Raw genomic sequence first — 26,124 nt, 5'->3', positions numbered from 1 at the left:
TAAAGTAAAAAAAAAAAAAAAACTTTCTGTCACACAGCTGTTTTCTGTCTTTATATTTATATAACACAGGATTGCAACCATAAAATAATGATTTCATCATGACTGAATAACTTATTTTTGAACAGGTACTGTTACTTGTTCCATTGTCTTTGTGACAGAACGTAAATATAAAAATAAGAGCAACTTTACTTTGAGTTTGACCTAAAACACAGTGTATGTGATCATAAAGGACGGACAGAATGAAAAGTCAAAAAAAAATTAGGCAGCTTATTGTGGATGTTGTCTCACTGTCACCGTCAGATGTTCGTTCTCCTAGAGTCACTCAACCCGCTTGAGTCCAGTAAAGTTTGATTAAAGTCATGCATTTTTCAAAATAACTTTTTCCCCTCATTTCATTAACTTTATGGACAAAAGGTCTAATTAGCTGGCAACTGCTGTCTTAATTTAAGTGGTGACAACAGCGATAAATGTCAAAAATGTTTAGACAGTGCACTGGTAAGGTGTCTCTTCTCTTTCACATGATAAGACATTAAAGCACTTAATGCACTAAGAGGCCACTAAAAGCAGTGTGTATTGCTGGCTAACAGCTAGCTAACCTAGAGCAGCAAACTAGCCACTCAGCTGTTTACCTAGATTCAGCTGATGTGACAGCCATGTTGTCATATCTGACCTCATACTCAAATCACCCTCATATTAGGTTAACTACATACCTTTACTGTTAATGTCATATTTTGCTTTTAGTTAGTACTGGTATTTGATATTTTCATATCCACATATTGATGCAGAAACCCTGCATTTTTATACAGGCAAAAACTCTTCTTCCTAACAGTCTTTAGCGAGGCATGAAAGTAGCAATTAATAGAAATCAGCTTGATGTATATTTTAGAATATAAATGTAAATCCAGGCACTGTGTGGACTTTATTCACCTTTTCAACCGAGTATTTTTTATTTCTATCTTTATTTTTTTTTTTTAATAATGAATATGGCCATTGCGGTGAAAGGGTAGCCTCTCATGTGGTCCCTGCCTCCCGGTTTCTTTCCGGTCGCGTCTTTCCCCTCCTTTCCCATGTATTATTCACGTTGCGACCAAAGAGCTCCGCCGGCGGAGACCGAGAGCCTGTTGACGTCAGCGAACTTGTCCAGCAGCCGTAGAGGCGACGCGGCGGCGGAGGAGAGGGAGACTGCTGGATGTGCAGCTCGGTCTGTGGAGCGCCGCGGACCGTGGGCTTTTTTTTTCTTTCTTTCTTTCTTTCTGCGGGACTGCTCGGACTTCTTCTTGCTTCAGTGAGTAAAACGCCCCCCCCACCCCCACCCCCCTGCTGTGCGCCTCTTGTCTTTGAGAAGTGAGATTTCTGCGGAGTTAAGCTGTCGAGTTTCTCGGCTGCTGCTGCCGCTGCCGACAATCTTTAGTTACCGCTGCTGTGGTTATGTTTTCTGCTCGGAAGTTGACATTGTTGCCGTCGGTGAACACGCTACATGTGTGTTTGTGGATGAAACCCGCTTCCGACCTAACGGGAAACTTTGTTGCGCAAGTCCGTGCAAGGTGGACTCCGAGCTGTCGCGTCGAGTTCGCTTCTTTTTTTCTTGCTCGAAAATCTTTTCAGCTTTTTTTTTTTATTTTTTACTTGTCGTCACTTTTATGTGAAAACTCGGTGGATATCTTTGCGTCGCCTCCTCATTTTGACCATGTTGTCGCCAAAAACTAAAAACTAAAAACTAAGAACTAAAACCTGGCGCTGTCACTGGCATTAGCGGTGACGTTGATGTTAATGATGGAGGAGCGCTAGATACTGGAAAACAATAAGAAATCTCTACTTCCTGCAGTCTGTATCTAAATATAGACGAGAAAGCAAGACTCGGGTTAAGCTGCTGTCTATTCTCTTGTCTTCTGTGACCGAACATGAAACATTTAATGAGGCACTATTTTAGACCTTTGCTCTGAAATGTGCTGTGAGTGTAACCTGCTTCGGGAGTATGCGTGTGTGTGCGTAGGATAAGACTTCGGATGTTGAGAGCATCGCTTTAGTTATTTCCTCAGGCAGCAGAGGAATGCTGAGATGAGTGACATGCAACCTTCAAAATGAACAAGGATCAATTAAATGGCATTTTACCCTTCACCCTCACTCCCCAGCTTCTCTGCCTAGGCTACATAAGTGTTTTCAGTAGAGAAGAGAGGATTCAGTGTGGCGTCTGCCATTGTGTGCTGTGAGGTATTAATAACCTAAGTAATGCTTACTTTGAGGATAGATGGGCTAAGCATCTGTGCGAGCAGTACTTCTGGTTTCTGTCATACTTCTCATTTCATGATAGAGGAGTCACAGTTTTCTGTTGTTGTGAAATAGTTTTTTTTTTTTTTTTTTTTTTTTAAAACCTGTTGGAGTCAGTATTAATCATTGTTTCACAAATGTACGTTTTCAATCTCCAGTCTGCCTCTGCACAGGTTGATGGTGGAACATCCATTGAGCAAGCTGTGAATATGTTTTTTTTTCAGCCAGTGGTGGCAGTAATTGAATAGCTGCTCTCGTATTGAATGCTGTGGAAATCAGCATGAATTCGCCCGTGGGCTTCTATAAATTGCAATTCAAGGGGAGCAGTTTTCAGGTTGCTAGTAGTCTTCCTGCACTAGAACAAAGCAGTCACAGAGATCTGATTTTAAGAAGAGTTACATAAAGGTCATGCAGTATATATTAAATGACAAAGTCTTATTAAACTTGAACAGTGTGGGCACCCAGTTGGATCAGCTTTTGCTCACCACAAAGTATTAAAGAGCGTGGTTGAACTACATCAGCAGTGTGATATTGTCTTTTATAAACAAGCCTGCTGCCACTTGTGCTCAAATACCATCAATTCAAGTGCAATTAAGATATAAGTTACTTCCTAATTCACTGTGGAGTCACATAGTGTCCAAATCAAACAGCTGACAATGTTGCAAAGCTGCAAATGTACAAACAGAAAAAAAATCTTCTGCAAAATGTCTTTAATGCACAGTTAGTTGAGAAAATAATGAACACAGACAATACAGATTTAACAAGACAAGTTTCTATGGAAAAAAAACCATACAGTGGAATACATGCAGATGAAAAAGAACATATTTTCCCTTATGTTTAGAAAAACAGATGTTGTTTCAAAGCCAGGATACTCATCAGTGTAGTGATTTGTCATAAAATCGATCAGCAATGTTTTTCTCATAAAATACCTTAAAAAGTCACAGTTTTAAATTATTGATTTTTTTGTCTTATGTGCAACAGTTTCTAATTTTTGTCACTTTATGTTTTGATCAAACACTGTCATCATATGTGTTTGTACTGTTGTCACGAATGGACACGAAGCAGGGTTAATTATGATGCTTAGGAGAATATCTAAATTGATTATTATGATACAAGATCTGAAGCTGGAGCATCTGTTAGATTATTTCTAAGCAGATGCATGGAGTGTATCCTCAGAGGACATCAGAGCTGGAACTACAGACAGTAAGAGAGTGAGTCATGGTTGCAGTAGTATGGGTATGACTTGTGTGGGTTGTGTTGATGCAAATAACATGCAGCAGGGTTAAATTGTATTAGTACATTTCACAATGAAAACCATGCAGTCAGACACTGGCTTGAAGTGACTTGCAGCAGAATTTCAGTGAGGGAATTGGTTGTTGGAGATGGGGTGCACAATCAGGCACCTGCTGAGCCAAATCAAACATACCATGGCACGTCTGGTTACCAATGCAGGTCCTATATGACCTATAGTGCCTCTGCCTGCTTTGTTCCTGAATCCTAATAAGCCTAGTATTTAGAGAAGAAATGATAAGTTTAAGAAGCTGCTTCTGTTTTGATGATTGATTTATTCTTTCAGTCATTTTTCAAAATAGAAAAGTAAAAAAATTCAAACATTGTCTTGTTTACGCCCTTGAAATTAGATGATTTGCTGCTTTTCTTTGTCAGTCCTCATTGTAAACTGAATATCTTTGGGTCTTGGACTGTTGGTCAAACAAAACAAGACATTTTATGACATTAGCTGTCACTATTTTTAATAATTATCTGTTCAATCAAAACAGTGGGGCCTCCACTGTGAAATGCTCTGTGCAGCTGCCACACACCTGAATGACTTGAATTTTAAAGTTATGTCCGATTTATTTTTGATAAAAAATGTCTCTAAAATGTCATGGTCTCCTAATGCAGCTGCCGAAATGGTTAAAAATATGTTTATATTTATGTTTTTTATCTCTGTGTCATATTCAGATTCAGCCCAGACATTGTTGTCTGTTGTGGAAGGTGTCAGTTTTGTGTAATATTGCTGGTGCGATGTCAGTAGGACATCAACAGGTCTTTTCTCTGTCTATTTTTGCAGCGAGATGCATGCATCATACGTGAAAAACAGGTGAGACACCGAATCTCTAGATCACATGATGCAGCTGTGGTGTGCAGGCAGTGCTTCCACTCTAACCTGTTAACCTGGCGCCAAAATGAAAAACAAGACATTCCTCAGCCAGTGTCTCTCCGGCCGAAGAGTTATGCATGTTTGTTCTTTGGAATAATTGTTTATCATAGTGGGAATGAAGCTGCCTTTGACATCCAGGTGTAGTTCACTTTGACCCCAGCCTCTATAGTGTATATATATAAGACAGTTTGATCCTGCAGGATATAATGATCGTGATTACAGTATGGTGCTCACATATTGATTTATCATTTCTTAGAAATGGCCACATCTCGCCATATGAAGTAGGTAGTTAAGAATATACTGTAATGTTGACAGCACTCATGTTTACCACTCACTGCCCGCCCTCAGAGGGTTCAGCAGACACTTCATCTATCAGAGTGCGATCACACAGTGACTGATAACATCATTACTATCAGCCCTTGCTCCCCGTTGCTCACTGTCACCAAAAACTCCATTACGACAAGTTCATCTTTTTACCTCGAGCTGTTTGTTGTCAGATCGTTGGAAAGCTGAAGTCACTTCGGCCTCACACACAGTCGGAAACATTAGCAGCCTTTCAACCACTGTGGCTGCTGCAGCTCTTACTTCTGGAATCAAAATTGAGCAGAAAGATTACAGAGATTCTTAATACCAGCTCAGTTTTTTATCCTCATCATGTGTTTGTCAAAACAAAATCCATCTTATAGGTTAAAACCACACCAGTGACCTGACCAAGTCAAGTTAATTAATATTTTTGTCCTGTTGAGTTAAGGTGTCACACTTAGAAATGTCAAAGCCTTCAGTCTCACCATATGCGTGATTGAATTAATACCCTAAGCAGTTATCAAACATCTCAATTAATCAGGGGCTTTTACAAATGAGACAGCTGAGGGGGCCTTGCGTTTATCCATGCTACTGCCTGTTCCATACTCATGTCCTTGTTCTTTTGTCTCAGTTTTTCTTGGATGAGACTGGTATTGTTTTGTTAAATTGAGGCTCCTCTCTGGTGCTATGGGATCTTTTTTGTTGTTAATATGATGTGCCACTCTGGAGGAATATTAAGCTCAAAGACAAAAAAATAAATTAATAGAGCTTAAGTCTCTGGCACTTAAAAAGGTATTTTTTTTACATTCAGTGCTTTGATGTTTGAGCTGAAAATAACACTTTTGTGTCACTTTCTGCTGGATCATTTTCAAACATCCACACAGCTAAGTAGTGTAATAATGTATGATGGTGATAAAATGGTATGAAGCAAGAACTGCTCCAACTACCAGCACACGGGTTAATCATCACTGTGACAAGATGGAGTGGCTCTTATAACATGATAGAAGGATTTTTAGAACAACATCCTTCAAGCACTTTAAATCGTTTTTTTACTGATATAAGAAAATGTTAAAGGAACTATTTGTACATAGCCAATGTTAGCATTATCAGCTGTTTACTTTCCAGTCTAGAAGAAACATTTTGACTTCAGCATCAGACTTCATTCCTTTACTCACTGAGAGCTCTCTCCACTGGTGGAAAACAACACCAGTGTTAAGTCTTCTATAGTCTTCTGTTTCTGTCTTTTCTTCTACTGAAGTTAGCATGCTAACCAGCTAAGTTAATAGATGTGTCTATCACTGACTAGGGCTGCTGGTTCAGAATGGACCAATCTTAATCTTAATTATGGGCACAGTTGTATTAGACGAAGTTCAGCCCGTGGATGTCACTACCAGTGTTAGTGACAGTGCTTCTGCAGGTCTTTAAAAATGTCTCTGAATAAATCTTTTGTTTTTTGTTTTTTTTTTACATGGGAAACTATGACCACAGTTGGGTTTGCCAGGATCCAGACCACTGCCATTTAACTCAATAAACGGTATGTTGATGAAGGAGGTTGATGAAATAGAATCATGTTTAATAACAGAAAGTGGTACTACATAAAAGACATACTTAAAACCAAAGAATTACAAATAAAAGCTTGTATCATAGACATTTTATTTTCAGGACACACTGTTTACAGCAGCTGGACTTTCCCCTTTAAAAAGCCAAAAGAGTCAAGGGTAAATAAATCTGCCAAGTAAGTGAATGAAACAAGGTGCTGGTCCTAATGAAAACTTTCAGCGTGATAAATGAACCATCTTATTGGCCTCGCTCCGTGCATGCCACATTATAGACCAGAATGGAAATGGCTTTTCCAGGAAATGCTTCCCACAGTTGTGCCTGAAGGTGTCTGCACAGGATTAGCATTTAGTACCTCAGCCTGACAACTTGCTGTGCAGAACTTCTCCCAAGGTTGCGATATGTTTTAAGTTTTACAAACTGATGAAGTTTTAAAAAACAGGACAAATGTATCGATTTCTTCACTTATGCAGTTTAAAGCTTCAGCCTCATCTGTACTTCTTTGAAAGGTCATCTGCAAATATGGTCAAAGTTGAAATGAGCTCTCAGGCAAACTGAATTTTGAAGAGTTGTGCTGACATCAGAAATATGCCACAGAAAGACAACAGCTCAGATCTGGTTTGCCACTGAAATTTTTGTCCATGCCTTCACATATGTTTGATAAACAATATCTACTGTAATGTGTTATGTGTGGGGTGGGGGGGGGGGGGGGGGGGGCTCATTTGTTTCCAATGCTTTTAAAAAAGCTGTGTATTTGAAATCATACTGTCAGAATGGTCCTCTAACCTCAGACTCATGCTCTGTTATGTCCATTTAGGTTTGAAAGTTATTCTCTTCATGAATATTTAACACACAGCATCTTGTAACCATATGGTCCCAATATCTTTGAGTAATAATTGGGTCTCCATGAAGACACAGAGTCAGACATCATGTAAGATGTTTGAGCACGGCTTCTGTGGAAGCTTGGCCTGTTGCCAAACCCTTGGGATTTTTCTGTAATTCCCACTGATGTAGTAGAGCTTTTATGAACTATGCTCAGTGACACAAGAAATCACTTTTTTTTGTTGTTCTCTGCCAGTGGAGGAGAAAGCCCAGTGAACAAAATCATTCTCAGGCCTCACAAGAATAACCAGAAATAACATGTAAAGCCATTTCCAGCTCAGTCTCTGCCTGATTCATGTCAGTAAACACCCGGGTTGGAAAACACATTATATACAGAAACGTCATTAGGAATAAATCATTGAATTAGAGTAGTTATGTTGCCTTTGGTTTTCATCATAGATTCATATCGTTCTCTTGCCTGCAGAATAAATTCCACTTGTGGCACATGGGCTGTCATTGTTTAGAGAATAAATCACATAGTAATCACATGTCAAATGTCCCGCTCACTGGATATAGTCTCATCATTTCCTTCAAACCAAACCTTATTAAAAATATTTATCTCATGCAAATATATATATATATATATATATATATTTTTTTTTTTTTTGAATAAATACATAAATAAATAAACATACAAAACAAAAGCCCAAACAAACAAACATATGGTTTTTAAACTCTCATAAAGTGATATTTGGCTCAAAAATCTGTCACTCCCGTTACATGCTACATATTCATTATTCAAGCTTGAAGGTTTATTATTGACCTTGGAAACAGTAATTTGACAGATCCACTTACTGGAACTTTCCTGGAGCCCTCAGCCTCAGTGATACTCGTCTCACACAGCCAGACGAATCTCAACAGCGCTGTGTCAGCACTGGAGAATGGTCTGGCTGCACCGTTAGCATTCTGCTACAGGGAAAAAACACTATGTCTTGTTTGTGTTTGTTGTCACAATCACAATCATCTTGGGTGCCGCTGAGCCCAGGATGCAGTGATGGCGCTGCTGCTTGTAGTGAATTGTTTGGTTTGAAGTGATGAAATAGTGTAAGTGCTTTTATTTTGAAGTGCAAGGAAGTAACCTGGTTTTGTTGCAGGCTTCAGTGATGTTATGTAGTCAAGATGTCTGGTTCAAGGGCCCGTTTTGTTTACTTTCTTCATAAAAACTTTTTCAGTGTGTAGGTCACTACCTCGGAGGTTGTTGTTGTTTCCCGTAGGGGGAGGGGGATTTTTCAAATGGTAACAGGCAAGAAACCGGAAAGGGAGAAGAACGCCACTTGAAATAGGCGCTCATTAGCAGGCTTATACCCACAGCCCACATCCGCTGAGTCAGGCTGCAGTGATACCAACTGAACAATCTCAATGACAACTCAGTCTGCTGATCAGTCTGCTGATGAAGACCATGAGATGTGGCTCAAAGCTCTTGAAATTATTATTGTGGTTATTAATCAATAAACAATTTCTTTAAAACTGTCAAAAAACAAAGATAAATACGATCATTTGTTCATCAGAAATCAAAGTCATATAATTAATTTTTGTACATGTATATGATGGTATTTCAACTGGATAAATAATTCACCATTAAATGATTTGTTACAATCCTATAGGTCAACTGATTGGCCAAACATTTTAAACTACTGCACTGTTGGAACGCAACTAATTATTATTGTTGTGATTCAATTAATTGATGTGATTCAATTAATTGTATATTCTTTTAAATATCAGAAAATAATTAATGTCCAGTTAATTTATTTAAGTTATATAAGTTATATAAGTTCTTAGAGCCCAAGCCCCAGGTTCCTTATTTTGTCTGATGAACAGTCAAAACCCCGATTCAGTCTCAAATGAAATGAAACAAAGAAGCAAATCCTCACATTTGAGAAACAAACTGAATGTTTGTTCTGTCTGCATGAAAAACGACTTGAGTCCTGTTGTAGGTGAATCTGGAAATGAGTTAATTGGCTCATTTATTTTGCTGTAAACATTTAGGATCTAAACATAGAGTTTGTTTTGATGTGATATTTCAAACATGACACTTGAAAGTAAGTATCACCAATATTTGAGCCATGGACAGTTCAGTTGTGTAGCTCACCTGGTAGAGTGTGTATAATTCAGGCTGAGTCCTCACCCAGCGACCCAGATTTGAAACCAGCCTGTGCCCTTTGCTGCATGTCACCCCACCCTCCTCTCTCCCCCCCAAAAAAATCTCTCTCTCCTCTTTGACTGTCACAATAAAGGCAAAAAACTTCCAGAGAAATAACATCAGTGTGTCTGTTCCAGCATATCGCAGCCATCTGTTGCCCGCTGGCATTTGGAGGAGATGTCTCTGACCGTTTGCGGGATAGGTCAGATTGATCTTGTAAGTGAATCACAGCTGAGGCGAGTGAAGCCGGTGACGGAGGGAAATGAGCATGAGCGAGCTGATGAAAAGAGAACTCCCATCAGCCTCAGTTACATTATTGCTTTCAAAGTGTGACTTTGGACTTGCTCTGATGTGAGGCAAATCACGGCCTCTGATTTGATTTAATGTCGTCTGCAGGTATGGCTCCATGAGCGGCACAGCATGCTGCCTGCTGTTTACGTTATAGTTTCTTGTCTGAATACATGGTGCAGCATTTGTGAAGCCAAATGCCCGGAAAACCTGACATTAGTCACACAGCTTCAGACATTTAGTTATTTATTGTCTTTATTCCTTCACTTTGTCATTTTACTGTGTGTTTAGAGGAAGTGGTGGTTACCCCGTGACACGTGCATGTGTTGGCGTTATTTAAAGCCGGGTCACAGCTGAATGTCAGTGAGGATTGCTTGTCATAGTTTGGGCGTGGATAAGGTTATACATTCTGATTAATGACATTCTCTCTGCAATGTAATTTCCTGATGAATGTGCTTCTGCCTTTGTGAGAGATAAGCTAATGGGATGAGAAACATGGCTTCTCACAATTAGTGCTCATAGCTATCAAAATTTGATAGTGATGAAGACTATAAATAGACACAGCAGACACGGACTGAATGCGAAATCAGTTTGAAGTTTGTATGTCGTTGTCTTAATCGTGACAGCGAGCTCTCGTCCCATATTTACAGGAGATGACCTTTCATTTGCTGTGGAAATTAAAGCTGTTAAACTTCCCCTTATCTGCCTGTTTGTGGTCAGAAATATTTGAAATGTCCACATCCACAGGCTGATGCATTATTGTTCTCTCAGGAGTGAATTTGTATTCCTGCTGCTCTGTGCGCGGTCAAGACCCCGTGGCGGCTTATTTGACTCATGGCTTACCCATACTGTAGTGCAGAATAAGCCATCCACTCAGACATGAAAGCCTCACTTCACTCTTTCCCTTTGTCCAAAACATTCAGAGAAGAAATAAAATACACCTCCAAGGCGCTGAAAAGAAGTAAAACAGAAGGGCTGCACAAAACGTGTGAAGGACGACTGTGAGACATCAACTGAGAACTGAAGACAGCGTTTCATTGTTACTTAGTTGTCAGCATGAATATGGAGGCAGGCGGAGGGATACACAGGGCTGGCTTTTCCATCAACAGACCAAGGCTTATACATTAATACAGAGCATGTGGACAGTATTACAGTCTCCCGTCCACTTGACTTGAGTAGCCTCTGTAAAGGGCAGAGCTCACTAAAAAGTGGACCATGGTCTGGACGTGGACCCAGACATCGTCCTATAAATTATTGTGAATTATGACATCTTGACAAAGCGTTTCTATCTTAACTGTCTAAACTGGTCACCTGAGGCCTCCCAGCCAATACGACACAAGTCAGTGAGTGAGATACACACAGACACACTGTGAGAGAGTGGGTAAAGTGGGATGGAAGCAGGAAAGAAAGAGAAAAGGACGTGTTAAAGCTGTTGGAGTTAACCATGAAGATGATAGATTTTTATTTCGTTTTGTAAACTGTGATGATTTTACAAAAGCCCTCTGTGATGTAGTTATTATTTATTACAGCCGTTATTGTCCACATAGTAATATAGAGTTATTATTACAGAGAGTATGAAAACATACTAAATATGGAGTTTTTTCAGTAAGATATATATCCCTCCACTCTGGGTATAGGGATACTAGAATATCTTATTCAAATAAAAGTGGTTATATTACTTAAATAAAATAAAATAAAATGAGTTAAAATTAAAAACTGTCCATCCAAACATCAAACACCCAAACTATTCAAGCAGAAGTGAAAATGTTGCTCTGTTTGAAGACTGCATTGCAACACTGCAGCAGGGGCCAAGCCAGGACAGGGTTTGTCCTATAACTGTGTCTTCACTTGAGTCTGACTGGGTCAACATGTGGGGTAATCAGGCAGTAAGAGAAAAAGGCACAAGACTGCTGACTATGTCCAGCCTTCAGAAGTTTAACCACAGAGTTGCTGTGCTTTAAAGTCGTCTTCTGCTGCTGAGCTTCTGTTCTCACCTTCATCTAAAACACGGCAGCTTCATTGTTTTCTGTTTCCCTTTGCTGCAGTGGAACAAAAACACCCGCTGCTTCTCACATCAAAAGAAGAGCTTGACCAATGTATTGGCATGGGAGAGATATTGTTATGGGCAGATACAGAATATTGGCTTTGAGGTAACAGAAATGTCAAAGATATATATATTTTTTTTGCAACTGTAAAAAGTCCTGATCAGTAAATATCTCGATAGAAAATTCTCAAATAACCATATAAACAACATAAGGGGTTTTATTTATATATTTATCTTTTATGTTCTTTTTGTGTTTTGTTTTGTTTTGTTTTTTTTCAAATAACCATATAAGTATTTCAAATTCTTGAAAGTCAGCCTCAGAAACCCAGTATCAGTTGGGCTGTATTGAAAAGCAGTAAAAGCATTTAGCTTTGTGCATCTACAATGGTGTTAGGGCGGCTTTCATCCCCGAGGTTAGTGACCAACTGCAAATCCCTGATTAATGAAAATAAACAACATCAAAATATATGTTCAGTATATGTACATCAGGGAACCAGGTGGTAGGCAGAAGAAGATGCAGCCAACCCCCCCCCCCACCATGTACTGGTGTACTGTTTCAGTGCTTGTTTAGTCACAGGACTGAAAAGGCTCTGCATTTCATCGCACCATCGCTGATTCTGTGCAGCGTTTATGGAGCTGACAGGCGGCGTTTACAGCTGACGGCTCTGAACAAATCAGACGGGGAGATGGACTAACACTGTTGCCTCTGTGGTTTCAATTTGGCAAAGGCATGTCCTCTTGATCTGACACCTCCAAAAAAAAAAAAAAAAAAAAAAACGCCTGTCCAAGGCTTCCACAGTTAATTCAAGAAGTCACCCTGTTGTGAGCAAAAACAGACCGCTTTTTATGGCACTTTTATTTCTTGATGAGTACCATTAATTTCGAGGGCCAGGCCTCAGTGCTCTGCAGCTGGCAGTTTTTAATCCGCTTGGGACAACATGACTGCATTATCCTCCTTCTGGTAATGAATTGGCAGTAGTTATGTGTGTTTTATTGGTATTGTTTAGCACTTTAGTTGGAAAGCTGATTTCTCAGTTCATTCTCTGCGTAGACTGGATATCTAATCCTCACAGGCCTGAATGGCTATTTATGCATTGTCGCTGTATTGCCAGGGCTGCAGTCTGGAGTAAATACTTAGACCTCTAAAGTACATTATTTATTCTCCTCTACACTATCAGCCTGGAAGCTTCCTCCATAAAGATCAGTCACATTAAAACTAATTAGATTTATTTGGGCTCATTACAGTGCCACCTCCCTGTGCAAACTCAGTGTTGTTCTATCACTGTTGTTTATGCTCCAAGCTGACTACACCACAAACCTTTTCTTTTTTTGATATATAGTTGGCTGAATCATTTAAGTCACTTTCCAACATTTTTGTAGTTAAAAGGAAAAAATGTTTTCACACCACAAAAATGCAAATAATTACTTTACAAATCAAAATTATTTAAGGTTTTCCCTTGAGTTCAATAAAAGAACCAGCTGAACGAAAACAGAACTTGTTCTGTGTTGGAATGTGCCTCTTGAGGTTTTTCCCACCTCAGTCCTGTCAGTTGTACATTTTCAGTAAACACAATCAGAAGAAGGAGGATAAAACCATCAGGGCCCATCTACCTGGAATTTGTGATAAAAATCCATCCTAGTCAGACAATATTTAACTTTTCTCAGCTGCTGTGCATAATCTACATCTGCCCAGAGCCAACAAGCACAAACACACAAAAAGTGAGCTCATTTCAACACAAAGTCGTCCAGAAGAAATTCAACATTGTGCTGCTGCAACAGTTTAGACAATCTAGATCCACTGAACTCTGACGAGGTGACAGTAGCCTGAGATGATATAATCACCAACCTCTCAGCTGATTTTGCAGAACTGATTACTGCCAACTACTACGACTGACTGCAGTGCTACTACTGCCACCACTTTGACTTTGACTCAAATGAAGAAAATCATGTGCAGCACATACTGTATATGAGCAGGGACGCTGCTTATTAGTGAAATTTGAGACTGTTTGGTTTGGTTCTCTTTGGTGATACCTGAGGTGATGAGCAGCAACTGCAGGTGTGTGTTTGATGTGTCTGATGGGACAAGCCTGACACTAACCTCCACATCAGAGCCACATCAGAACCCCCCTCCTCCCCTACCAAAGGAACGTCTCTCTCTATCCTGGAGAGAGATGTCAACAGGCTTTTTAAGAAGCAGAACCCCCGCAAAGCAGCCGGTCCTGACTCTGTCTCTCCATCATCCCTGAAGCACTGTGCTGATCAGCTGTCTCCAGTGTTCACAGACATCTTCAACACCTCACTGGAGACCTGCCACGTGCCAGCCTGCTTCAAATCCTCCACCATCATCCCTGTCCCCAAAAAACCAAGGCCCACAGGACTAAATGACTATAGACCCATTGCCCTGACCTCTGTGGTCATGAAATCATTTGAGCGCCTTGTCCTGTCCCATCTCAAATCCATCACTGACCCACTCCTGGACCCCCTGCAGTTCGCCTACAGAGCCAACAGGTCTGTAGACGACGCTGTCAACATGGCTCTCCACTTCATCCTCCAGCACCTGGACTCCTCAGGGACCTATGCCAGGATCCTGTTTGTGGACTTCAGCTCTGCCTTCAACACCATCATCCCGGCTCTGCTGCAGGACAAGCTCTCCCAGCTGAGCGTGCCTGACTCCACCTGCAGGTGGATCACCGACTTCCTGTCTGACAGGAGGCAGCACGTGAAGCTAGGAAAGCACGTGTCTGACTCCCAGACCATCAGCACTGGATCCCCGCAAGGCTGCGTTCTTTCTCCTCTGCTCTTCTCCCTGTACACCAACACCTGCACCTCCAGCCATCAGTCTGTCAAGCTCCTGAAGTTTGCAGACGACACCACTCTCATTGGACTCATCTCTGATGGCGATGAGTCTGCCTACAGGTGGGAGACTGAGCGTCTGGTGACCTGGTGCAGGCAGAACAACCTAGAGCTAAACGCTCTGAAGACAGTGGAAATGATAGTGGACTTCAGGAAGAGCCCAGCCCCACCCACCCCCATCACCCTGTGTGACTCCCCCGTGGCTACCGTGGAGCATTTTCGCTTCTTGGGAACCACCATCACACAGGATCTCAAATGGGAGCTAAACATCAGCTCCCTCATCAAAAAAGCTCAGCAGAGGATGTATTTCCTGAGGCAATTGAAGAAGTTCAACCTGCCAAGGACTATGATGGTGAACTTCTACACCTCCATCATTGAGTCCATCCTCACCTCCTCCATCACCATCTGGTACGCTGCTGCCACGGAGAGGGACAATAACAGACTGCAGCGTATCATCCACTCTGCTGAGAAGGTGATTGGCTGCAATCTTCCGTCCCTCCAGGACCTGTACGCCTCAAGGACTCTGAGGCGTGCAGGGAAGATTGTAGCTGACTCCTCCCACACTGGACACAAACTCTTTGAGACACTCCCCTCTGGCAGGAGGCTGCGGTCCTTCAGGACCAAAACCTCTCGCCACAAAAATAGCTTCTTCCCATCTGCTATTAGCCTCATCAACAAGGCTAGAGAGCCCCACTGTTGCTGATCAATTGCACCAATCACCAGAAAAAATTCCTTGTATGTGAAAACATACTTGGCAATAAAACTGATTCTGATTCTGATTCTGATTCTGATGTGATTTTAGTTGTGACCGGAAGTTGTGATTTGTATTTTTCTGCTGCTTTGACGCTTCTTAGTTCATATGGAGTATTCACTTGGAGAACCCTGTGATTTATGTGTGAGGTGCTGTATATTAGTATTTTAATTTGAAAACTCAGTCACTGCCCTGGCTTGTGTCCACAGGCAGGACAGACTACAACTCCACCGTCTCGGGCTGCAGCTGGTGACGGTGGTTCTTGTTCTGCTCCGGTGGAGAACTTGTACATGTGGTGCTACACCAAACTCACGGAGGCTGCAGAGCAGGACAAGAACTGCTGTCTATAGCTGCAGTTAGCGGACTAGCTGTTGGCGTCAACCCTGTATTGTTGGCTGGCAAGTGAAACAGAAGTATCCGGAGCTGCATCACCAGACTACAGAACGCCTTCTTTCTCCTCAATTCATCCTGTGCTTTTCACAATAAAACCCTGTGTTTTGGATGATCGATACATTAATCTTGTGCCTTGTAGATAACATACATTAACTGTAGGGTCTGTAGCTAATGTAAGGTTACCTGATATTAAAGATGGGTGTAGGCAACATTTTCTAAGCTAGTGTTGTCTTACTTTTCATGGTCAGTAGCCTGTGGCAGCCTTGCAAATAGCTACCACGTTGTAATGTTACAACTTAGCATTGCTGTCAAATGTAATATCAGATCTACATACATAGACTGTCCAAATTTCCCCATCAAACACTGTAGGAAACAGAGCCGGGGACGAGGCAGAGGCAGGGGGGGAGGAAAGGGTAGAGGAGGAAGTGGCAGAGAAAGCTTTGCTCCAGAGGACAAAGACAGAGTGAGGCAACTCACAGAGCGCTGATTGGCTGAAATAAGGGCAAGATATATTTACTTGTTGAAGATCTCCACATTGTAATGTATGGACTAGCTTTATGTCTGAAATCGATTTTTTGTCTTTTTCTTTTTTTTTTTTTTTTTTTTAGAAACAAAGGTTGTGTGTAATTAACAAAAGTCTTGAGCTCATAGCAGTAAATTTTGGCTGCAGCTGGCTCCTTAGTTTGTCTAATTACTAACTTAGAGTCTCTTCAGTCGTAATTCATTCATAAGGTCTGTTTAAAAAAAAAAAAAAAAAAAAAAAAAAAAAAAAGGAAACAAAAGAACATGGGTGATGGAAATGATTTTTACCAGACACTGAGGTCTTTACATAACATCAGTTTCCTCCTCTGCCAAACACTTGTCATCTTCCTGCACACTCAGGCTGCAAAAGATGCCATAACGACCAAGAAGGACAGAATCCTTGAAATTGTCCCCCTGGGGTTTAGATTTGATGTGTGGCACCGAGGCTACAGGTTTCCCAGGTAATGGGCAGCCCTGGTTGTGTACCTGTCAGAACTGCCAGTGTGAAAAATATCCAGACCCACATATCCACACAGGCTTCATCCCAAGCAGACTGTAACACGCTGAACTCCAACTGTCATTAGTTCACTTCTTTTACCCTCAACATTAAAGCAGTTTGTGGTTTATTATAAATGTGTGATGTTTACAGGAATTGTCATATTTATATTTCCTCTATCTTAACTCTATCTTAACTTACTTTAATTCGAAGTTGGCAAAATAAATATTAAAATACAACTACGTACAAACATATCTACAGTGCAGAATAATGGATCTTGATCTAAAATTTCCCAAATGGTTTTGAGATTTACGACTTTGTACAATTTGTTTGATAATAATCAAGAAAATAAAAATGTTTGGCCTTGGCGGGAGTACACACTTTGCTGAGTGCCATTCTGGTTTGTTTGGTCCTTGTGGAAACATCTGACAGTGCAACAAACTTTAAAAATTCAAATATGTTCTCTCCGTGCTGGGAAGGGCTCCACCTTCATGAGGCCGTAACATTTTACTTTGTGTTGGTCTCTGGTTTCTAGCTTCAGGGATAGTGCATGTTCACAAACACTGTCTGAACTGTCCTGGGGAACTTATTATGAATTCTTAATATGGCGGTTTCCCTTTTAACAGTTTAGAAACACAAGTAATGTTCAATCATCTGTCAATAAAAACCATCACTTCTGCCCTACTGGGCCAATACAGCTGTTTATAAAAGGCATAATATACTTATCCCTTTACAGGATCTACACAGAGCAGTGAAAGGAATTATAGTCCTGAAAAAGGCAAATCCAATCCAAAATGGGGGAAGGGAAGGAAAACACTGTCTAATGACAAAAATAAAGAGAAATGTTTAAGATTTCTTTTGAAAGACGTCCCAAAAGAAAAAGACTAGGTTGTCCTGTAACTTTCGGAGACAGAGTGCATAGTCCCACAGAGTAACACTGTGTGTATTTTACAGTGAAATTCTGAATTTCCCCAGTGTTCCTCAGCAGCACTAAACTTGATGGCTTACCTTTCAGATTCAGGTCCAATGCTGGATATTAATGGGGCAGGGGGACAAACACCACACCTGACAGGGGTCAATACAGATGGACCTGGAGCGCAGCATTCATGAATGGAAAAAAAGGATATAAACATTGTTATTGCTTATCCATCAATAAACCAAAAACTTGTCACAGTTAAAATGTGCCTGGAGGACAAACCTTATAACTGGCATTGAGCTGTAGCGTCTCTAGCTAATGTAAAGTTGTCTGATATGAGAGATGGTTTTATTTAACATTGTCTAAACTAATGTTATCTTTCCTGATGTGGTCAGTAGCAAGTGTTAGTTGTGCAGAAAGCACAACGGGACATTGTCATTGAACGTCATGTGGCTGACTTGTAGCACCTGTAGTTTTTAGACAGGGAAAATAACAGCGTTGTCAAACCTGTTCAGACCTAATGACTAACAATCAGGGAGTTATTATTTCAACCAGCAGACTAATTTTGCCCTAAAACAATGGTCCACGATTCCACAAAGGAAGAGCAGATTTTTTATCTAAGAGTCTGTGCCTGAGCTCAGCACTTTTTCCTCTTTCAGTGCTCTCTGCCACAGAAAGGCAATTATAACTCAAGTTCTGTCCTCGCTGACAGTCACTTTCCTTTTTTTCTTTTAAACGTTTTCCATTTCTTTTGACTTTTGCTGGTTTTATAAGTTTCACAAATTGTTAACTGTGTGAAGCTTATGATGTGATTTGACTGACACCCAGTTCATAAAACTGTAAATGCAAGGACTTTCATATAATGTCATCACCGGGTGTTGGGCTCAGTCACCATTGTGTTACCTCATATAGCGATAGACAGTGAGTTAACAGAAATGTATTTCAATGAAAATCTTTTAGATCGCCACTTTGTCTAACAACATGCGCCGTGTTGTTTAATTCCAATCAATCCAAAGAGTCATGGCAGCAAGACTTGGTGTCCAGGAGACCATTGATCTGTTATACCAAGATGAGCAATGAGGCAGTGAGTCAGAAGAGGACATTATGGAGGATTACAACTGCTCAGGTGATGATGACGATGAAGAGGACTCTGAGGAAGAGCAGCATGCAGCAAGGGACACAAGACCCTGTACATCTGACATTTTGTTAACTGACAGTTTGTCCAACTCTTCTTCCCTCCAAATGTTGAAAAGATCGTCATTAATGACAAACAGTGAGGGAACGCCACAGTGCGGTCAGGGATGGAAGTCGCTTGGCTAAGGTGGAAAAGTTGGTGTATCAACAAAAACAAAATGCTGCACAGAAATGAATCATGGTGAAAAGCGGGGACCACTCTGGCATTACGTGGTCTTTCTGTACATGAAGCATGTGATCCAAGTGTTCACTGAAGCTTCAGCTCCTCTGAAGACACCGAAAACAGCTGTAAACCAATAATGAGTGTTACGTTTCCGTAAATTAATATATGACGAAAACCTAAATGCCATGTTTCCATCATATGGTCTTTCATTATATAACTGTATAACATTAACCTGCTTGAGGTTTGATTAACTATCTTTTAATGCATCATTGTTACCCCCTCTTCTTCTGCCATGGTTTTAATGTTAAGGGAATTATCTGGGTCTTAATGTAAAAATCGATGGATTGATTTCAAGACACTCTAGAACAGATTCTGTTCTGGACATTTCATGTGTCGTTCTGTCATTGCTTTAAACTTAACAACTGAGCGATACAACAATATACTGTATTATTATACATGAGCATAACCAAAAACAATATGAAGATGGACAGCAAAAGTTCAGTGCAGTCCTAGGATCAAAATAAAACAACATGACCCTTTTCGCAACAATTAACTAATCACAAATACAATTAAACATATTATTTAATAAGAATTAAAGGAAATCTATAACAAAAAAATATTTTAATTGGAAATAGTGTCATCAAGCCCAAATAGTACAATTCAAAAAAAATCCTGATGAACACTTTTATTTTCAGAGCAAACTAGTGGGTTTTGTCCAAAATGACTAATACCACAGCTACAGTGTTAATGTATCAGTGCTCCAACTCCCTGCTCCAACTCCCCTCAGATCTCCACATTGTTAAAAAACAACAGGCCCTGTCAAATTTTCAGAGCTGGTCGAAAAGGAGATTGTTTGTTAGTTGTTTCTTTGCTCCATCCAGCTCAACAGTTTGGTTGGTGGTTGCTTGGAAAGCTTGTCTGGTGGTACAGCCAAAAAGGAGGCCAGTGAGGAAATCTAGTGTGTAATTGCAGCACTAAAAGCAGTCTGGGTTAGCTCTTTGTGCAGGAGCTGAGATACAGACCAGGAGGGTGAATCCTCAGAGACTGTTGATGCCAGCCTGCAGGAGCACTGTGGAGTCTCTGTGGCCCGTTGCCAGCAGCTAAGAGAATTCTCCAGGAAGAATAAGAAGATGAAACGTGCTGAATTATAGGCAGTGCTTCCCTCACACTCTAGACTCTGGATGACTTTAGTTCTGTACCTGCTCTGTCTCCATCTTCATCAGTCCTCAAGCCCCTGATCATCAGCCATAACTGTCTCTTACTCTGAACTTTTTGATAACTGTCTAGATGACTTGTCAACACAGTAGGTACAATATGTAAGGTACAGACCCATATGAGAGGTCATACAGCTTTGTTTACTACAATATTCTAAGGCTACATCCACATTTTAAAAGCCATCACTGTTGCTATTTTTTCACCTGGACTACACCGCTCCTGAGTCAGTGGGCTCTGTCTTTTCATTTTTCACATATTATTTTCCAACACTTTTTTTTGTGCATAAGTGATTGTAATGCTATGATTGCTTTTGGGAAAACACTGTGTGATTATCTTTTCACCCCACTTCGAGTTTGGCCACTCGGATCAACTATAAACAGGTTTGTCCTCAGACGAGATTGAACGACACGTCATATGAAGGAGATTGTTTTGAGCAGGGGTTTGAAATCAGTGTCGTGTGCAGGTCACCAGTGTGATCTGGTTTTTGGATTGACGTTACCAATTAACTGCCGTTTGGGAACATAGTGTTGCCTTTAAAGTGATGGTAATTCCGCGCCACACACCGTTGACTGGACACAATAACGTGCCAGTAAATACACACAGTAAATCACTGAATGCAGATGAAGAAAGACGTCTCTGTCAGTGGACTGGAGAAAACAACACAGTATAAAGATACTTAATCCACCTGGATGAAGGTTTCTAAAACAGCTACTGAAAAATCATAAATGCTAAAATAAAGGAATAGCAGCCAAAATATTCTAATAATAAATGATATTGGAACTTTTTCATCTTGTAGTTATTGAGATTACATCATATGCTGATAATATTTTGGCCAAAATAAGCTTCTTTATAATGGTACCCAGCAGACATTGATTTACTGTTGTTTTGACTTTCAAATTTTTGACGACATACTGGCACAGCATCATGTTTCAGGGAATTAAAAAATGTCCACAATAACAAATGGAGCTCTTGCAGCTTTGTCTTTTTTATAATGGACTGTCATTTACTGGAAGCGGCCTGTTCTTTAATCACTTTAGAAACTGGAAACACTGCTCTCAAACTTCCCTTGACATGAGGAAAATTAGAAGTCAGACATTTCAGACACTTAGCCGAGGTCTTTAGTCACACCAGTGTGACCAAAAGACGAAATGTGAGGGAGTGGTCATGCTCTGCAGCCCTGCTCTGACTGCGAACATCCAACATTTGCATTGGCATATTTTTTGATAACTCTGCTGACTGTGCTGTTGTTTCCCTGTCAGTTTCAGATGCACTGCAGCCGGTGCTAAGATGTGGGAATATGCCCCACAGACTGGTATTTGTCTTCACTGGCAGTTTCTCATAATAGCCCTGCATTAATATTCTACCTGTAGTGTATAGTTTACAGGTTTTACTAATGTGCCGTCTCAAGCTTTACCGCACACAGAGAATGGCTATTCAGACTTCTGTCATCTTCACAAAGCACGTTCTGTCCTCCATCCTTATCTCGACCTTTAAAAGCTGATGTCCTGACTTTGTCATCCTCTTCCTCGGCCCGGGGCTCATCCTCTTCCCTCCCTGGCTTCTGTCTCCCGCCGTGCTTTTTGCTGTTTCACCCCTGATTGTGTCCCCTTCATCTGTCACAGCTCCTCTTGGTGTCTGAGAGGAGCAGACAGTGATGGATGCTAATCACTTTTCCTGTGTGCCCATCCAGCCCACAGCCTATCCAACAAGCTCAGCCCAGGCTTCCCCCTTCTCGCCTCTGAATAAATGAGCCGCTGTCCTCATTTCTAACACCACTGTCACTGTTAGTAATGTACCTGTACTTATTATAGTTGACTCCAGACAGATGCAGTAGTCGTGGCACTTGATATTAAGAATAATACACATGTTAAAACATGTAAAACAAACATTAGATGTTTGTGTGTTTCTGCTTTTTTCTAAATCAATACCTGAAGCTAAAAATACACATCAAGAACTTTCTCCAGCTTTTTCTCTCTGATGTGAACTGAGAAGTGAATGTTCTCTGGCCCCTGATTTATTCTGCCATTCATAAAATTCAGGAAACAGTCAAAAATATCCAATATTGATCTTTTTGTGGCCCCAAACCATCTATTTACATGGTTTAAAGATGAAGTGCTGGCTGGGGGAGGTCGTTTGATAAAGCTCTCTCAAAATAACCACTTTGATCTTGGCAGGCCTTATGTTGTGTTTGTCTGCACAGATGGCTTTGTTGTGTTTATTACTGTGGTTTGTTGTTTATGATAATGGCTTGACATATTTCTGGGTGTCTGATTAAAATTCATGTTGCACAAACTATCCGGCTTGATAAACCCCACCCAGATTCATGAATCCTCTTGTAACATGATCTGTGTGTGTGTGTGTGTGTGTGTGTGTGTGTGTATATGTGTATATATATATATATATATATATATGTGTGTGTGTGTGTATGTGTGTATATATGTATATATATATATATATATATGTGTGTGTGTGTATATATATGTATATATGTGTGTGTGTGTGTGTGTATATGTATATGTATATATATATATATATGTATATATATATATATATATATATATATATATATATATATATATATATATATATATATATGTGTGTGTGTATATATATATATATGTGTGTGTATATATATATATATATATGTATATATATATGTATATATATATATATATGTATATATATATGTATATATATATATATATATATGTTTAATGAGTGCTTCTCTGCAGCCTGCATTTGGAGTTCTGAAATCCATTTTCAGTAATGAGCTGCTGACGTCCTTTGTCAGAAAACATTTCAAGCAATTAAATATTGATGAAAATCACTCACATGGCAGTATTTGAAAGAGAACATCAGCCCACTAATGATGACTGATTGCTACAGTCTTCCAGAAACTTGGTAATATTTAAATATGTCGTGTCTGAAAGTCCAAGGCGACTGAATTTGTGTTCTTAGTCTGAAAGGCAGACTCAGTGCCCCTGAGAGCTGCTTAGTTTCCAGGCTCTTTACCTATTTTGTTTTGGGTTTGTTTGTTTTCTGAATTCAAATGTAAGAAATAGGGCTGCAACTGAAGATTGTTTCCATTATCAATTCATTCTGCTGATTATTTTCTCTGCTCTACTTTTTCCAGAAATAGTGGAAAATGCCTATCGCAATTTGCTGAAACGCCCAAGATTATGTCTTCTTGTTTTATCAGCCCCACACTCCAAACCCCAAAGATATTCACTTGAGCATCATGTAAGACATTAAGAAGCTGAATATTTGATATTTTTCAGGAAAAAACTACTAACATGATTTATAGATTATCGGTATAGTTGAAAATTCATGTTCTGTCAATTGAGTTACTCTATTAATAGAATTGTATCTGTTCTTTACATCCATTGACAGTAAACTATTGCTGAGATACAACCCAACACGGACAGTCAATGACTAAATGAGCAGCATTTCCTACATAGGAAAGGATCAGAGGAACAGATCAAGGAGGTTCTGTTTTTTCCTCTTTGTTTTGTTTGTTTGGAGAAACTGAGAATAAAAAAGTTCTCCAAAACAGAGCTCTGCCTTTGAAAACTGCAGTTTCCTGAACAATTTACCTGCCCTCAGTGGATTGTGGGATATTGAGGGCTGTGAAGTATACTGTAATTATGTCCCACACATTCAGACACATGAAGGCCACATTCTCTGGAGCCTGAAGTTAGGGTCTGTTATGACATATTAGTGGCAGTTTAGAGATGTGGATGATGCAGACCGTGAAAGATGTCACAGTCACAGAATCTAGTCTTTCTGCTGGAGCCCTGAGATGGCAAATCTGGAGCTGATAATGACCTGGTTTACTGGCCAGTGAAGTGTATTGACCTGAAACTTACTCCAAAAGGGCAGCTTTGCATTGATTCAGTAGGCACCACCCTTATGGAAAAGTGCCACTGTACTATTTCTCAAGGCTGATCTATCTTCCCCTCTAAATGACAGGTGATGAATATGGATTGTAGCAGATTCTGTCACAGAGCTCAGCATCGTTTCTAAGAGGATACTGCTGTGGACCAGATGCACTGGTCTTACTGCTGAAACAGTAATGGGCTGTGTTTTTTAAGCACCATGGGTTTAACCTTGTTAAACAACATGTCCCTGTGATGTTTTTTATTCGTTTTAATACAGGATGTATCATGATCAAAATAATCAGTCAGTGCCACGACTGAGTGTTTTAACCTTGGGACTGCAATGAACCAATGACAGTCGCATAAAAACAGATTCAGAACAGTGAGGGATTCATACGTAGTACAACTAAAGCAACCGATTGTGTCAACTTCTGGGGACATGGGACAGGCATAAGTAAGTTGTTAGTACAGAGACCAATGTTTGCATTAGAACAACCACTAACACTGTGTCAGCCACTGCCAGTTACAAGCTAACAAACAACATAAAGGAATAAAAGATGCTAACTATGCTAACTGTTCTGATTCGTCTGCTAGTCTCTGATTCTGGTCTCAACAGACTCCTCATCTGAGTCTGGGTCTGACTGAGGCTCAAACATGAGGCTGAGTCTCTCTGATGTTTCCTCCTCTAAACATCTAGGTACTCTCTGCTCTTTCACCTGATTTTATGTAAGAAAACTATGTTAAACAAAATATTAATCATAGCAGAGTATTTCTACATAGTTTAAAACAGAGGAACTTGAAGCAGACCAACAGAGACACGAGCAAAAAACTCTTAGAAACATGTTGAGTTATCTGTATCATCTGTATCTACCACATACCCACCACCAGTGTGACAATGAGGGGTCGGGCTGACTCAGACCTGAAGGGTTAAGGGACCATGTGTGTTACGAATGTTTTTTTCTCATTATGCGTAAATATTTTGTGCACATACAGAACTATGTTACTGCTTTTGCTGTTGGGTCTGCTGTGATGTCGCTGATTGATAAGCACATTTAAATAGCTGCTCACCTGGAAAGCCCAGCAGGGAGGTCTCACCTTGTGCAAGGGCACAAAATATATGTATGTATTTATTTATATATTTATTTATTTATTTTCTGTTTTCTGATCCCAGCCATGCTTTTAGTCATACAGTTTTTCTATATATACTGTGTGTGATAAATACTACGCATCATAATGAATTAGTTGCGGTAATGTAGTTTATATATGTGCAGTTTGTTTCCAAGTGGGATCATTCAGCATCAGAAAAAAATAATAATTTTCACTTGGTATTCATGCTCTTGTCCAACCCCACGGGGAGCCTGAGCTGTGTGTAAGAACTGAGGAATCCTGACCTCTGAGCTGAACCACTAAATCAAGATGAGCTGGGAGAGGTCTGAAGATGTGTTTCGCTTGCTTAGTTACCCTCAAGGCTATTTCCTGTCACAGCTATTCAGTATATTGACAGAGAAGGATAGCCCCTTGGGAGATTGTTTTGGCCACTGGCCAGTGCATGTATTGAACTTTAGAGTTGGCTTGACATCTGTCTTTCTTCTGTGAGAGTGGAATTCGCTCCGGTGAAGTTCAGCTCATGTCTCTAACGTGCGGGGGCCGGGCAGAAATGCACCAAAGCCGATGACAGGAATGTCTCACCTGTGTGATTTAAATCATGTCAGTATGTTCAGTAAACTCCGTCAGAACAGCTGTCATTTGTCTTCCACTCTTTCAACGCACCGGAGCATAAAGCAGGAAGTCACATCTAACCCAACGTGCAGAATGCTACCCCTGTCAGTCAGAGAGTGCTGGTGTCCTTTGTGTGCAATCGTTCAAAGTGGAGTCGGCGTTGTTCCACCTGCAGTTGAGCATAATTAACTGTCAGAGTCTCAAACGGAGAAGATGAGTCAGATGTTGGAGAAGCTGCAGATGAGGAAGAGCTGATACAGAAATAAAGATGGTCAGTTGTCAGCACATTTTGCCATACAGTACAGAATGAAGTGAATATGTCTAAAAATAATTGCCCAAGCTATTTGTTCCATCACATTAATCACAACTGTGTCGTAAAATATC

The 26,124-nt window shown here is 40.3% G+C and overlaps 1 protein-coding gene across 5 annotated transcripts in view; it reads left to right on the top strand.

Moving 5' to 3' along the window:
* Positions 1–1,144: 1,144 nt before the first annotated feature.
* Positions 1,145–26,124, top strand: part of gulp1a (GULP PTB domain containing engulfment adaptor 1a) — an 80,376-nt gene continuing 55,396 nt past the window's right edge. For 3 of the 5 annotated variants that reach the window (XM_071483642.1, XM_071483395.1, XM_071482958.1), the window contains exon 1: positions 1,145–1,285. The gene's annotated coding sequence lies outside the window, so the exon portion shown is untranslated. The remainder of the gene's footprint in view (positions 1,286–26,124) is intronic. The other 2 variants (XM_071483478.1, XM_071483044.1) reach the window with 1 other exon arrangement.

Source organism: Trachinotus anak, unplaced genomic scaffold, assembly GCF_046630095.1.
Source record: "Trachinotus anak isolate AG129_WGS33_773 ecotype Australia unplaced genomic scaffold, CSIRO_AGI_Tana_v1 ptg000001l, whole genome shotgun sequence".
Classification (NCBI taxonomy): domain Eukaryota; kingdom Metazoa; phylum Chordata; class Actinopteri; order Carangiformes; family Carangidae; genus Trachinotus; species Trachinotus anak.
Note: the sequence above shows the minus strand (reverse complement) of the source record. Positions and strands in the feature narration are given on the sequence as shown.